The following is a 13,757-nucleotide window of genomic DNA, read 5'->3' as shown; positions in this document are numbered from 1 at the left end:
TCTAGTAACCCTCAGTTTGTTCTCCATATTTATGAGTGTCTTTTGTTTTGTCCCCCTCTCTGTTTTTATATTATTTTTGTTTCCCTTCCATTATGTTCATCTATTTTGTCTCTTAAAGTCCTCATATATTTTTAAATATCCTTGCCAACACTTGTTATTTATTTATTTATTTATTTATTTATTTATTTATATTATCACTACCTTAATGCACGGAAAGTGGTAGTTCATTGTTGTTTTTATTACATTTCCCTAATGACTAATGATGCTGAGGGCCTTTTCATGTGTTTCTTGGCCATTTACATATCATTTTTGGAGAAGGAAATAATAAAGATAGCAGAAATTAATGAAATAAAAACCAAACCAATGTGAAAAAAATATGAAGACAAAATTGATTCTTGAAAAGATTAAGAAATGTAGCAAATCTTTAACAAGTCTGAGCAAGGGTTTCTTCTATAGAAAGAATAAACACAAATGACTAATATGAAAATTGATAGAATGTATTTCACTACAGATTCTACATACTTAGAACATTTTCTGTCAATAGACTTAAAGATCCACAAATTTGTTGGGGAAAAAACTTCATCAAAAGAGATGCAGGAAAAAATTTGAAGCTGTATATATTTCTTAAAGAAATTATATTTGCAATTAAAAATATTCTGACAGGAAAAGAATCTCAGAGCCCAAGTCCTCACTGGAGAATTCTATCAAAATTTTAAAAACAAAAAAAAATACATAACTATTTTTAGAAAATAGAGGAAAAAATAAGTTGACAATGACATTATAAGAAATAATATTTTAGGGGTGCCTGGGTGGTTCCATTGGTAGAGCATCCAACTCTTGATTACAGCTCAGGTCATGATGTCAGGGTCGTGGGATTGAGTCCCACATCAGGCTCCACACTGAGTGTGGAGCTTGCTTAAGACTCTCACTCTCTTTCCCTCTGCCTCTCTCCCCTGCTTGTGCTCTCTCTCTCTCTCTAAAACAAAATATAAAAAAAGAAAGAAAAAAAATATTTTAGATATGAGATTGCTGAATCATATATTCTTTTTCTTCTTTCTCTCTTTCTCCCTTTCTTTCTTCCTCCCTTTTCTTTCTTTCTTTTTTTCTTTCTTTCTTTTCTTCTTCTTCTTCTTCTTCTTCTTCTTCTTCTTCTTCTTCTTTTGAGGAAACTCCACACTGTTTTCCATCGTTGTTGCATCAGTTCTTATTCCCACCAACAGAGCAAAAATGTTGCAATTTCTCCGCATCCTTGCCAACACTTGTCATCTTTATGTTTGTGTGTTTTGTTTTCTTTTGATTATACCTGTCCTAACAGGTGTGAAATACTTATCGGCCATTTGTATATATTCATTGGAGAAGTGTTTACTCAGATCCTTTGCTGATTTTTTATTCAGGTAATTTATTATTATCATTATTATTATTAGCTATTGAGTTGTTAAAGTTCCTTATATATGTTGGGTGTTAACCCTTTGGATATGGACATATGGTTTGCAACCATGTTCCCACATTCCATGGGTTGTCTTTTCATTTTGTTGATTGCTTTCTTTGCTGTGCAGAAGAGTTTTAGTTTGCTATAGTCAGTTTGTTCATTCTTACTTTTTAAAAAATTTTTCTGTTTATTTTTGAGAGAGAGAGAGAGAGAGACAGAGCGTGAGGGGGGAGGGGGGGCAGAGACACAAAATCTGAAGCAGGCTTCAGGCTCTGAGCTGTCAGCACAGAGCCCGAAGCGGGGCTTGAACCCGGGAACCATGAGATAATGACCTGAGCTGAAGTCGGGTGCCCAAATGACTGAGCCACCCAGGAGCCCCAATTCTTACTTTTGTAGCCTCTGCTTTTCCGTGTCATATCCAAAGAATCATTGTCAAGACCAATGTCAAAAAGATTTTCCCTTATGTTTTCTTCTAATAGTTTTACAGTTTCAGGTCTTATGTATAGGTTCTTAATCCATTTTCAATAGATTTTTGTGTAACATAAGGGTCCATTCTTTTGCATGTGGAAATTCAGTTTTCCCAACACCATTTTTTGAAAAAACTACTTTTTCTCTTATGTATTCTTGGCTCCTTGTCAAAGATATATCCACTAATCCCACTTCTGGGTACATATCCAAAAGAGTTGAAATCAGAATCTTGAAGAGATATTTGCACTCCTGTGTTCATGGTAGCACTATTCACAATAGCCCAGATATGGAAACAACATAAATATCCACTGATGAACGAATGGAGGGGGGGGAATGTGGTGTATGCATTACAAGGGAATATTATTCAGACTCAGAAGTGGGGAAAACCCTGCCATATGCAACAGCATAGATCAACCTGGAGGATATTATGGTAAGTAACATAAGCCAGTCACAAAAGGACAAATACTACGTAATTTCACTTACATGAGAATGATGGCTGTTAGAGTCTGGGAAAAGAGAAAATAGGGAGTTATTATTCAACAGATATAAAGTTTAGTTATGCAAGATGAATAAATTCTAGAGATGTGCTCCATAGCATCGCGCTTGTAGTTTATATGGTGCAGTGAACTTCATAATTTGTTGCAAAGGTAGATCTCGTGCTATACATTTTCACCACAATCAAAAAAACAACAAAAATCACTAAAATAGTTAGTCAAGGAAAAATTTAGAACAATTATCCTTCATAACAGAATAACCAGAAAAGGGGGAAAAATAGAATTTTAACTTTAATTTCCTTCCTTCTTTCCTTGGAAATTGATGGTATATATTACTAGGCCGTGTTGTTCACAGTAAAAATGACCTAATTGGGTGAATCACTTCTGTTCAAGGATAACAATAAATATGCAATGAAGTCCTTCTATCTTTGTGCTTTCTTTTTTTTTTTTATGTTTATTTATCTTGTTTCCTTTAGTGAGGTTTCTTGTGACTAAGCAGGTCTTTTATGGAAACACCAGAAACTACGTTTATGAAGTTTTACAAAAATTATTCTGGGGAGAGGGCTGGAGCTTCTAGACAAGACAAGCTCCCACACCCAAGCAATATATATAGGAATCCATATTTATAGCTTTATATCTACTTTTTAACAATAGTTCTTATTCCAGATACTGAAAAAACAGTTTTTTAGGCAACTCTATTTAATACCCACTAAACAGTTTGATATATAATTTACTGAATTCACCTTTATTGTCAACACATCCTTTGACAATTTTATCCATCCAATTTTAATATTCAGTTTTTTCTTAGCTAATGCTTCTATTGTTTTAAATATATAACTTCATTAGGAGTCAAATCATGTGTTTTCTTGATGGTGTGACAGCAACAATATTACATTTTAATAGAGAATTCTAATTGATGTATTCAAGTATTATTTTTTGAAAGGCAATGCTACTCAGTTCTAATTATCAGTCAATTCTGTAATATGTGAAATTTTCAATCTAGGTTATAGTCTATAATGAGCCTTTATGGTTTTCTAAGTCTAATTAACAGGGTTTTAAAAGTTGTTTTCTCTAGTAAAACACTGAAATTACGTTTGTTCTCTTGAATTAAAAAATGTTAATATATTTCTCTTGCTAAGATCAGACAATTTTTGTGACTGGAGGGTACATGCTCTGCTGAGAAAACATAAATTGCTACAGTTCCTTAAGAGCGTTCTGGTCCAGTGACAATGCATTCTGTCCCAGGTCCCATCTGGTGAAAACGACTCATTTCCAAATCCAGCAAATAGCCAGACACATTTAAAACTTTAAAGTGTATTTTAGAAAATAATTTTTAATATCTAAAGTGTTTGATAAAATCTTCTGCATAGATTGTTGCACCAAGATAGATCACTCAAATCCTCAGATTTTAAGCAGTTATTGATTTGTTGCTCACACTGGTCAAGGGCTTAGAAGGTTATGGCAACTTAATAAAATCCACACATGGAAACAAATTTCCCCTCTTTTGAAAAACATTTTTATCTCAAGTCTCTAGAACAACATTAGTTGAATAGAGGCTATGATTCAACAATTGTGCTATGGCAGCGAGGCAATTGATTTATATTTTGATCTTTTAAATTTTCTGTGACATTGGGGCTGACATTTTGACACTGAAACATTATGTAGCTATATCTTGCTGGGAAAATTCAGGAAAAGTGACAACTGATATCAGTATAATGTTAATGAAAATCAGACCCAGTCCTGATTCCTACAAAAGTATTTCTATGTATCACTCTTCCCCATGAAACAAACAAACAAAAAAAACCCATTCTGAAATAAAGGCAGAATGTTATGGAAAACCAAGAGGTGTAAAATGCCAAATCTACATGCAACCACTCTAAAGTCTTATTCTCTGCAGCTTTATCTTCTAACTTGTTTTGGTGAAAGGTTTTTGGTTTTTGGTTTTTGGTTGTCTTTTTAATAATACGCATGCCGTCCATTTGTATATACTGTCAGTATCTGCTTTTCACTCTAATTTTGTGATAATCAGTTACTCTTGTGGATTGCATCATGTGCATCCTCCACTTTACCCATCTGGCTGACAGGAAAAAAAAAATCTTCCCAAACCACTGGATACAATGATGCGTGTGCAAATCCTCTAGGAACCTCTCCAATTTTCCAAGCTTATTTATGATATCATGTTGCCTTATTGCCGTTATTAAATTTCAGCTTATTTAGTCAAGTGGTAGGTTTCCTCAGTCCTATATTTAGACTTTTCCTAGCTGGGGCTGGTGCATATACATACTCAGGTTAGTTGTATTTCATTAAATTTCTTTTTTATAGAATGATATTCTTAATTCCGTTCAACAGTTGCAATTCAATGCCTTCCCACCTGTCTGATATGCACCTCATTACAACATAGCAACTCTGTAAGTTTCCTCTCAGACAGCTTAATATATTTGGCATCTCCTGATTTTTTCCCCAGTTGTACAAGGCTAAAAGTCAAGATGATTGGTTGCCAAGGTCTTGCACATGGTAGAAACTCAATTAACGTGAGCCAGTTTATATAAAATTACCCACGACTGGAATAATCTTTACACACTCATGTGCACAATCAAATCCTTGTAACATTCTTTATTTTTTTTCAATATATGAAATTTATTGTCAAATTGGTTTCCAGAAAACACCCAGTGCTCATCCCAAAACGTGCCCTCCTCAATACCCATCACCCACCCTCTCCTCCCTCCCACCCCCCATCAACCCTCAGTTTGTTCTGTTTTTAAGAGTCTCTTATGCTTTGGCTCTCTCCCACTCTAACCTCCTTTTTTCTTTCCTTCCCCTCCCCCATGGGTTTCTGTTAAGTTTCTCAGGATCCACATAAGAGTGAAAACATATGGTATCTGTCTTTCTCTGTATGGCTTATTTCACTTAGCATAACACTCTCCAGTTCCATCCACGTTGCTGCAAAGCGCCATATTTCATTCTTTCTCATTGCCACGTAGTATTCCATTGTGTATATAAACCACAATTTCTTTATCCATTCATCAGTTGATGGACATTTAGGCTCTTTCCATAATTTGGCTATTGTTGAGAGTGCTGCTATGAACATTGGGGTACAAGTGCCCCTATGCATCAGTACTCCTGTATCCCTTGGGTGAATTCCTAGCAGTGCTATTGATGGATTATAGGGTAGATCTATTTTTAACTTTTTGAGGAAGATCCACCGTTTTCCAGAGCGGCTGCACCAGTTTGCATTCCCACCAACAGTGCAAGAGGGTTCCCGTTTCTCCACATCCTCTCCAGCATCTATAGTCTCCTGATTTGTTCATTTTGGACACTTTGACTGGCGTGAGGTGATACCTGAGCATGGTTTTGATTTGTATTTCCCTGATGAGGAGCGATGTTGAGCATCTTTTCATGTGCCTGTTGGCCATCCTGATGTCTTCTTTAGAGAGTGTCTATTCCTGTTTTCTGCCCATTTCTTCACTGGGTTATTTGTTTTTCGGGTGTGGAATTTGGTGAGCTCTTTATAGATTTTGGATACTAGCCCTTTGTCTGATATGTCATTTGCAAGTATCTTTACCCATTCCGTTGGTTGCCTTTTAGTTTTGTTGGTTGTTTCCTTTGCTGTGCAGAAGCTTTTTATCTTCATAAGGTCCCAGTAGTTCATTTTTGCTTTTAATTCCTTTGCCTTTGGGGATGTGTCAAGTAAGAAATTGCTACGGCTGAGGTCAGAGAGGTCTTTTCCTGCTTTCTCCTCTAAGGTTTTGATGGTTTCCTGTCTCACATTCAGGTCCTTTATCCATTTTGAGTTTATTTTTGTGAATGGTGTGAGAAAGTGGTCTAGTTTCAACCTTCTGCATGTTGCTGTCCAGTTCTCCCAGCACCTTGTTAAAGAGACTGTCTTTTTTCCATTGGATGTTCTTTCCTGCTTTGTCAAAGATGAGTTGGCCATACGTTTGTGGGTCTAGTTCTGGGGTTCTATTCTATTCCATTGGTCTATGTGTCTGTTTTTGTGCCAATACCATGCTGTCTTGATGATTACAGCTTTGTGGTAGAGGCTAAAGTCTGGGATTGTGATGCCTCCTGCTTTGGTCTTCCTCTTCAAAATTAATTTGGCTATCCGGGGCCTTTTGTGGTTCCATATGAATTTTAGGATTGCTTGTTCTAGCTTCGAGAAGAATGCTGTTGAAATTTTGATTGGGATTGCATTGAATGTGTAGATACCTTTGGGTAGTATTGACATTTTGACAATATTTATTCTTCCAATCCATGAGCACGGAATTTTTTTCCATTTCTTTGTATCTTCTTCAATTTCCTTCATAAGCTTTCTATAGTTTTCAGCATACATCTTTTACATCTTTGGTTAGATTTATCCCTAGGTATTTTATGCTTCTTGGTGCAATTGTGAATGGGATCAGTTTCTTTATTTGTCTTTCTGTTGCTTCATTATTAGTGTGTAAGAATGCAACTGATTTCTGTACATTGATTTTGTATCCTGCAACTTTGCTAAATTCATGTATCAGTTCTAGCAGACTTCTGGTGAAGTCTATCGGATTTTCCATGTATAATGTCATGTCATCTGCAAAAAGTGAAAGCTTGACTTCATCTTTGCCAATTTTGATGCCTTTGATTTCCTTTTGTTGTCTGATTGCTGATGCTAGCACTTCCAACACTATGTTAAACAACAGCGGTGAGAGTGGACATCCCTGTCATGTTCCTGATCTCAGGGAAAAAGCTCTCAGTTTTTCCCCATTGAGGATGATGTTAGCTGTGGGCTTTTCATAAATGGCTTTTATGATGTTTAAGTATGTTCCTTCTATCCCGACTTTCTTGAGGGTTTTTATTAAGAAAGTTTGCTGAATTTTGTCAAATGCCTTTTCTGCATCGATTGACAGGATCATATGTTTCTTATCTTTTCTTTAATTAATGTGACGTATCACGTTGATTGATTTATGAATGTTGAACCAGCCCTGGTTCCCAGGAATGAATCCCACTTGGTCATGGTGAATAATTCTTTTTATATGCCGTTGAATTTGATTTGCTAGTATCTTATTGAGAATTTTTGCATCCATATTCATCAGGGATATTGGCCTGTAGTTCTCTTTTTTTACTGGGTCTCTGTCTGGTTTAGGAATCAGAGTAATACTGGCTTCATAGAATGAGTCTGGAAGTTTTCCTTCCCTTTCAATTTTCTGGGATAGCTTGAGAAGGATAGGTATTATCTCTGCTTTAAACGTCTGGTAGAACTCCCCTGGGAAGCCATCTGGTCCTGGACTCTTATTTGTTGGGAGATTTTTGATGACTGATTCAATTTCTTCGCTGGTTATGGGTCTGTTCAAGCTTTCTATTTCCTCCTGATTGAGTTTTGGAAGTGTGTGGGTGTTTAGGAATTTGTCCATTTCTTCCAGGTTGTCCAGTTTGTTGGCATATAATTTTTCATAGTATTCCCTGTTAATTGTTTGTATCTCTGAGGGATTGGTTGTAATAATTCCATTTTCATTCATGATTTTATCTATTTGGGTCATCTTCCTTTTCTTTTTGAGAAGCCTGGCTAGAGGTTTGTCAATTTTGTTTATTTTTTCAAAAAACCAACTCTTGGTTTCATTGATCTGCTCTACAGTTTTTTTAGATTCTATACTGTTTATTTCTGCTCTGATCTTTATTATTTCTCTTCTTCTGCTGGGTTTAGGCTGCCTTTGCTGTTCTGCTTCTAGTTCCTTTAGGTGTGCTGTTAGATTTTGTATCTGGGATTTTTTTGTTTCCTGAGATAGGCCTGGGTTACAATGTATTTTCCTCTCAGGACTGCCTTTGCTGCATCCCAAAGTGTTTGGATTGTTGTATTTTCATTTTCATTTGTTTCCATATATTTTTTAAATTCTTCTCTAATTGCCTGGTTGACCCACTCATTCTTTAGTAGGGTGTTTTTAATCTCCATGCTTTTGGAGGTTTTCCAGACTTTTTCCTGTGGTTGATTTCAAGCTTCATGGCATTGTGGTCTGAAAGTATGCATGGTATGATTTCAATTCTTGTAAACTTATGAAGGGCTGTTTTGTGACCCAGTATGTGATCTATCTTGGAGAATGTTCCATGTGCACTCGAGAAGAAAGTCTATTCTGTTGCTTTGGGATGCGGAGTTCTAAATATATCTGTCAAGTCCATCTGATCCAATGTATCATTCAGCGCCCTTGTTTCTTTATTGACCGTGTGTCTAGATGATCTATCCATTTCTGTAAGTGGAGTGTTAAAGTCTCCTGCAATTACCACATTCTTATCAATAAGGTTGCTTATGTTTCTGAGTGATTGTTTTATATATTTGGGGGCTCCCGTATTTGGCTCATAGACATTTATAATTGTTAGCTCTTCCTGATGGATAGACCCTGTGATTATTATGTAATGCCCTTCTTCATCTCTTGTTACAGCCTTTAATTTAAAGTCTAGTTTGTTGGATATAAGTATGGCTACTCCAGCTTTCTTTTGGCTTCCAGTGGCATGATAAATAGTTGTCCATCCCCTTACTCTCAATCTGAAGGTGTCCTCAGGTCTAAAATGAGTCTCTTGTAGACAGCAAATAGATGGGTCTTGTTTTTTTATCCATTCTGATACCCTATGTCTTTTGGTTGGCGCATTTAGTCCATTTACATTCAGTGTTATTATAGAAAGATATGGGTTTAGAGTCATTGTAACATTCTTTAAAATTGAGCCCCATTTCCATACCTTTCCAAAGATTTTCAGGTTTCTAATTTGTAATTCTTGCTGCTACATAAATCCTTTGATGGCCGGTGTCAAGGTAATACAAATGGAAGCTTGTATCAGAGTGATAGAAATGAACAAAAATCCTGATTTTTTTTTTTTTTTTGGAAGTGGAAACTGCAAGAATTAACAATGGTTTAGATGGGGGTGGGGTAAACTATATAATGGCCCCCCAAACTTGTCCAGGTCCTAATCCTAGCAGTCTGTGATTAAGTGACCTTACATGTTAAAAGAGACTCTGCAGATAGGATGAAGTTAAGGATTTTGAGATAAGGAGATTATCCTGGATTATCCAGGTGGATTCACTGTAGTCACAAGGGCCTTTATAAAAGGCTAGCGGACGGGTAAGATTCAGTAGTAGGAAATGCGACAACAGAAACAAGAGGTTGGGGTGATGGGAGGAATGAGCCATGAGTCAAAGAATGCAGGCAGGCTCTAGAAACTGATAAAAACAGAGAAACTATTCTTCCCTGAAGCCTCAAAAAGAATCACAGTCTTGTTAACTGCCGGAGTCCAGCTCCTGCGGGTCCAGGGGTTCCCGAAGGATGAACGGCGTTGGCGAAAAAGAGAAAAAATAAATAAAAATAAATTTAAAAAATTAAATGGACACAGACAGCAGCAGTGTGTTAGCCTGGCCGCTTTATTGTAGCAAGCGTGGCATTATATTTGTTAGCAAATTCCTTGTAGCTTGCGTTATGTATGTTTCTCGGCTTTATCTAATTTTAAAACTGTTCCTTTGTGTGATCACCCATAAAGGAACAACATAGTTATTTTTTTGTAACATTCCCTCCTACCCTTTCAAGGTCATCTAGCTCTCAACACCTCAAGTGGAATGTTTTACAGGGACATGACTTCTAAATTGTTCCTTTGTGCCATTTGCGTGCAGTACAAGGGACAAAAGTATCACTTGGGTCTGGGGTGCCGGGAGGGAGCCAAGAGGGCCCTGGCAACCCACGCCTCATGTGCTCCCAGAGAGACAATGTATAGCTAGGAACTAATAAACCATTCTGTATCTTAACCCACCAGGTTATGCTCTGGAATGCCTCCTGGGGGCCAAGGGGGGCTAGGGGTTGGAGTAACTTGTATCCATAGATACCTTCCTTTGTTGCCAGAGTGGGGATTTCAAACCCATTTGTCTACCTCTTTGGCTGGGAAATATATGGGGCTATCCTTCCTCTAGGTAGAGGAGTCTTTACAGGGGGTGGGAAGGGCTGGATGTAAGGCCGCATGATTTCCCTGCAGAATCTTCTTTCCCCAATGGTTCTCTTCCCAGGGGGCCCATCGTGGGCAATTCCCCAACTGAAAAATCTCCAGTTTCACTGGTAGGGGGGCTTCCCCGACCAACTCTAAGGCCAAATTACAAAAGAGCAGGAGTACAAGAAGCTTCACTGTCGGCGGCCTCCCTACAGTCCAGATCCATCCACCGCCCGGGCCCTGCCATCAGGCTGGTTGGATAGCTCAGCTTCCAGCAGTTAACATATTGATTTTAAACATCACACTTCCAGAACTATAATAGAATAAATGTACGTTATCTTAAGCCATTAAGCTTGTGGTAATTCGTTATAGGAACAATAGCAAACTAATAGAGGGAAAATGAAATGAAGGCAAAGAGTTCTCCGTCCAGTATAAATGAGGTTTCCCCCTCCCCCACCACCACTGATGTCTTGGAGGTCAGAAGGGGAGACTGGCCACCACTTAGTAGTGAGGAGGCTGTCCTTCCTTTCTGCATTGGGGTGGCATCCAAGGAGTCTCAGAACTTTGGCCGTTACTCAGCAGTAATGAGGCTCTTTTTTGGTGCCAGTGGAGACTGGTCAGTGGGGAGCAGTAATGAAGTACTAACCCCTACTCCTACCCGCCCCCCCTCCCGCCCGGACAGGGCGGTATCAGTAGGATCTGGAACTCCCAGTGTGGCCCAGCTACAACAAGGATAGTTCCCACTCCGGTGTCAGTGGGGTCTAATGCAGAATTTGGACTTCTTTCTCCACTGGGAGATAGAGTGGGTACCTCCACTCCCCTACTGGAGCGATATTAGAGGTATAAACGGAAGGTTTATATAAATTCGGAAGCGATATAAACAGAAGGTTTATATAAATTCCGAAGTCTCAAATGTTCAGGTTTTATTGGAAAATAACTCATTATACCAAGAACACGGAGAATCTCAACTTGAATGAGAAAATACCATTCACAGGTGCCAATGCTGTGATGACAGAGATGTTAAAATTCTAAGAACTGAAATAAAAGCCTCGGTATACGTGTACCCCAGCAGCGGGGGTGGGTGGGGCAGAAAAAGAACAAGTGAACTGGGTGAATGATCGAAATTATGCCACCTAAACAACAGAGAAAATAAAGAAAAGATGACTAGAACCTCAAAGGCAAATGAGATCATAACCCAACTTCTAACATTCGTATCAGACTGCTGCGAGAAAAGGAGAAAGAGCACAAGGCTAAGAAAATACTTGAACAAAGAATGTCTGAAAACTTCCCAAATTTTACAAAGGACATACTCCTACAGATACAAGAACCTGTGTAAATACCAAACAGGATAAACACCAAGACAGATCGTATTCAAATTTACAAAGGAAAGGGAAAAAGTCTTGAAGGCAGGGAGAGAAACAGTCTCTTATTTGTAGGTAAAAAAACAGCAACCATAACAACAACCACAAAACAATGAAGATGACAGATTCTCTTCAGAAGCCCCTGAGGTCATCAGGAAGCGGCACATTTTCCAAGTGCTAAAAGTACTGTCAACCCAGATTGCATTTCCAATAAAAATATCTTTCAGGAATAAAAGAGAAGTCAAGACTTCTCAGCTGGCATAAAATTAATAGAATTTGCCACCGATAAATATATATCCTAAAAGAACAGCTCAAGAAAGTTATCCAAACAGAATCATTTAAGCAATTTCTCTAAACAAAATGATCAGTGTTCTTAAAACTGACACAAAAGGCCAATCTGTAAAGAAAAAAAAATATATGTGTGTATATGTGTGTGTGTGTGTGTGTGTGTGTGTGTGTATTGAACTCTGCTCATTTTTTTTTTTATTTGCTTCTGTAGAGGGTTTTTAAGAGGATAAAAGACAAACTACTGACTGGGAAATGATATTTGTAAACCACATATCTGACAAAAGACTAGTACCTAGTATATATAAAGAACTCTCAAAAGTCAACAGTTTTAAAAAATCCAGTTATAAATTGGGCTAAACACATGAAGAAACATTTCACTGAGTAGGATATATATGAATGTCAAGCAAACACATGAAATTCTGTTTGACATCATTAACCATCATTGAAGTACAAATTAAAACTGCGATTTATGGTATCTCAACATACCTATCAACTTGGCTAAATTACAATAGTGATAATACTGGATACCTAGAGACTGAATGATTCACCCACTGGTGGTGAGAATGTAAAATGACATTGTAAATCTAGAAAACCATTGGCCATTTGTTCCCAGAGAAGTACAAATTTATGTTGGCAAACTCATGTTGCACAAAAATCAGTTCATGAATGTTTATAGCAGCTTTATTCACAACAGATGAAAACTAGACGATGGTTCCAAAAGGAGATTGCTAGTGAATTAGATTATGAGTACTTCTAAGCTAGAGGGCTCAAAAACATTTACGCTCTAATTTACTATCAATCTCACTTTTAGAACTGTAGTCTAAAAAGCTTTAAAAAAGAAAATAGCTATTGTAAAAAAATCTATCAAGCATCAAATATTATCTTCATTTAATAAATAAACCTACAATAAGAGGCTTAAGTGGCTCGCCCAGTATAACAGCCACAGGGACTACAATTGACCCCCACTTGTGCTTACACTGATGATTTCCTTTAACCACTTAAAGGGCTTGGAAGTGGCTGCAAATCCATGTTTTGATTTCTGAACACTTCATTCATTTAGTCCAAGTATTTTCTATTGATACATTAGGAAATTTGTGGCAAATTGCTTTAAGTAACATGTTTTTGGACAAGTTTTTGATCAGTAGCTCTTCCTACCTTGACCCCTCTTCTATTGCATCTAGACTTTTCTATTCAGTGTGTTTCAATAGGAGAGACTGGAGAGGATTTTATGCCTTCTTCCTTTTGTTTTTATATGCCAATATTTCCATAATATTTATGGATCTTTTTTTTTTAAATTTTTTTTTTTTAACGTTTATTTATTTTTGGGACAGAGAGAGACAGAGCATGAACGGGGGAGGGGCAGAGAGAGAGCGAGACACAGAATCGGAAACAGGCTCCAGGCTCCGAGCCATCAGCCCAGAGCCTGACGCGGGGCTCGAACTCAGGGACCGCGAGATCGTGACCTGGTTGAAGTCGGACGCTTAACCGACTGCGCCACCCAGGCGCCCCAAGGATCTTAAATAATTGCCAAGTAATCAAAACTAACTCTAGCAAAAAAAAAAAAATTAAAGACAGTAAGTCACCTAGAGAATGGAAATGAAAATCTGGTTGTCACATTGTCATGCTTTCATTGGGTTCAGAATGAAATGGTTTAAAAAAATTTTTTTTCAACGTTTATTTATTTTTGGGACAGAGAGAGACAGAGCATGAACGGGCGAGGGGCAGAGAGAGAGGGAGACACAGAATCGGAAACAGGCTCCAGGCTCCGAGCCATCAGCCCAGAGCCCGACG

This window comes from Puma concolor, chromosome F2, assembly GCF_028749965.1.
Source record: "Puma concolor isolate L17-30 chromosome F2, mPumCon1.1.hap2, whole genome shotgun sequence".
Classification (NCBI taxonomy): Eukaryota; Metazoa; Chordata; class Mammalia; order Carnivora; family Felidae; genus Puma; species Puma concolor.
Note: the sequence above shows the minus strand (reverse complement) of the source record.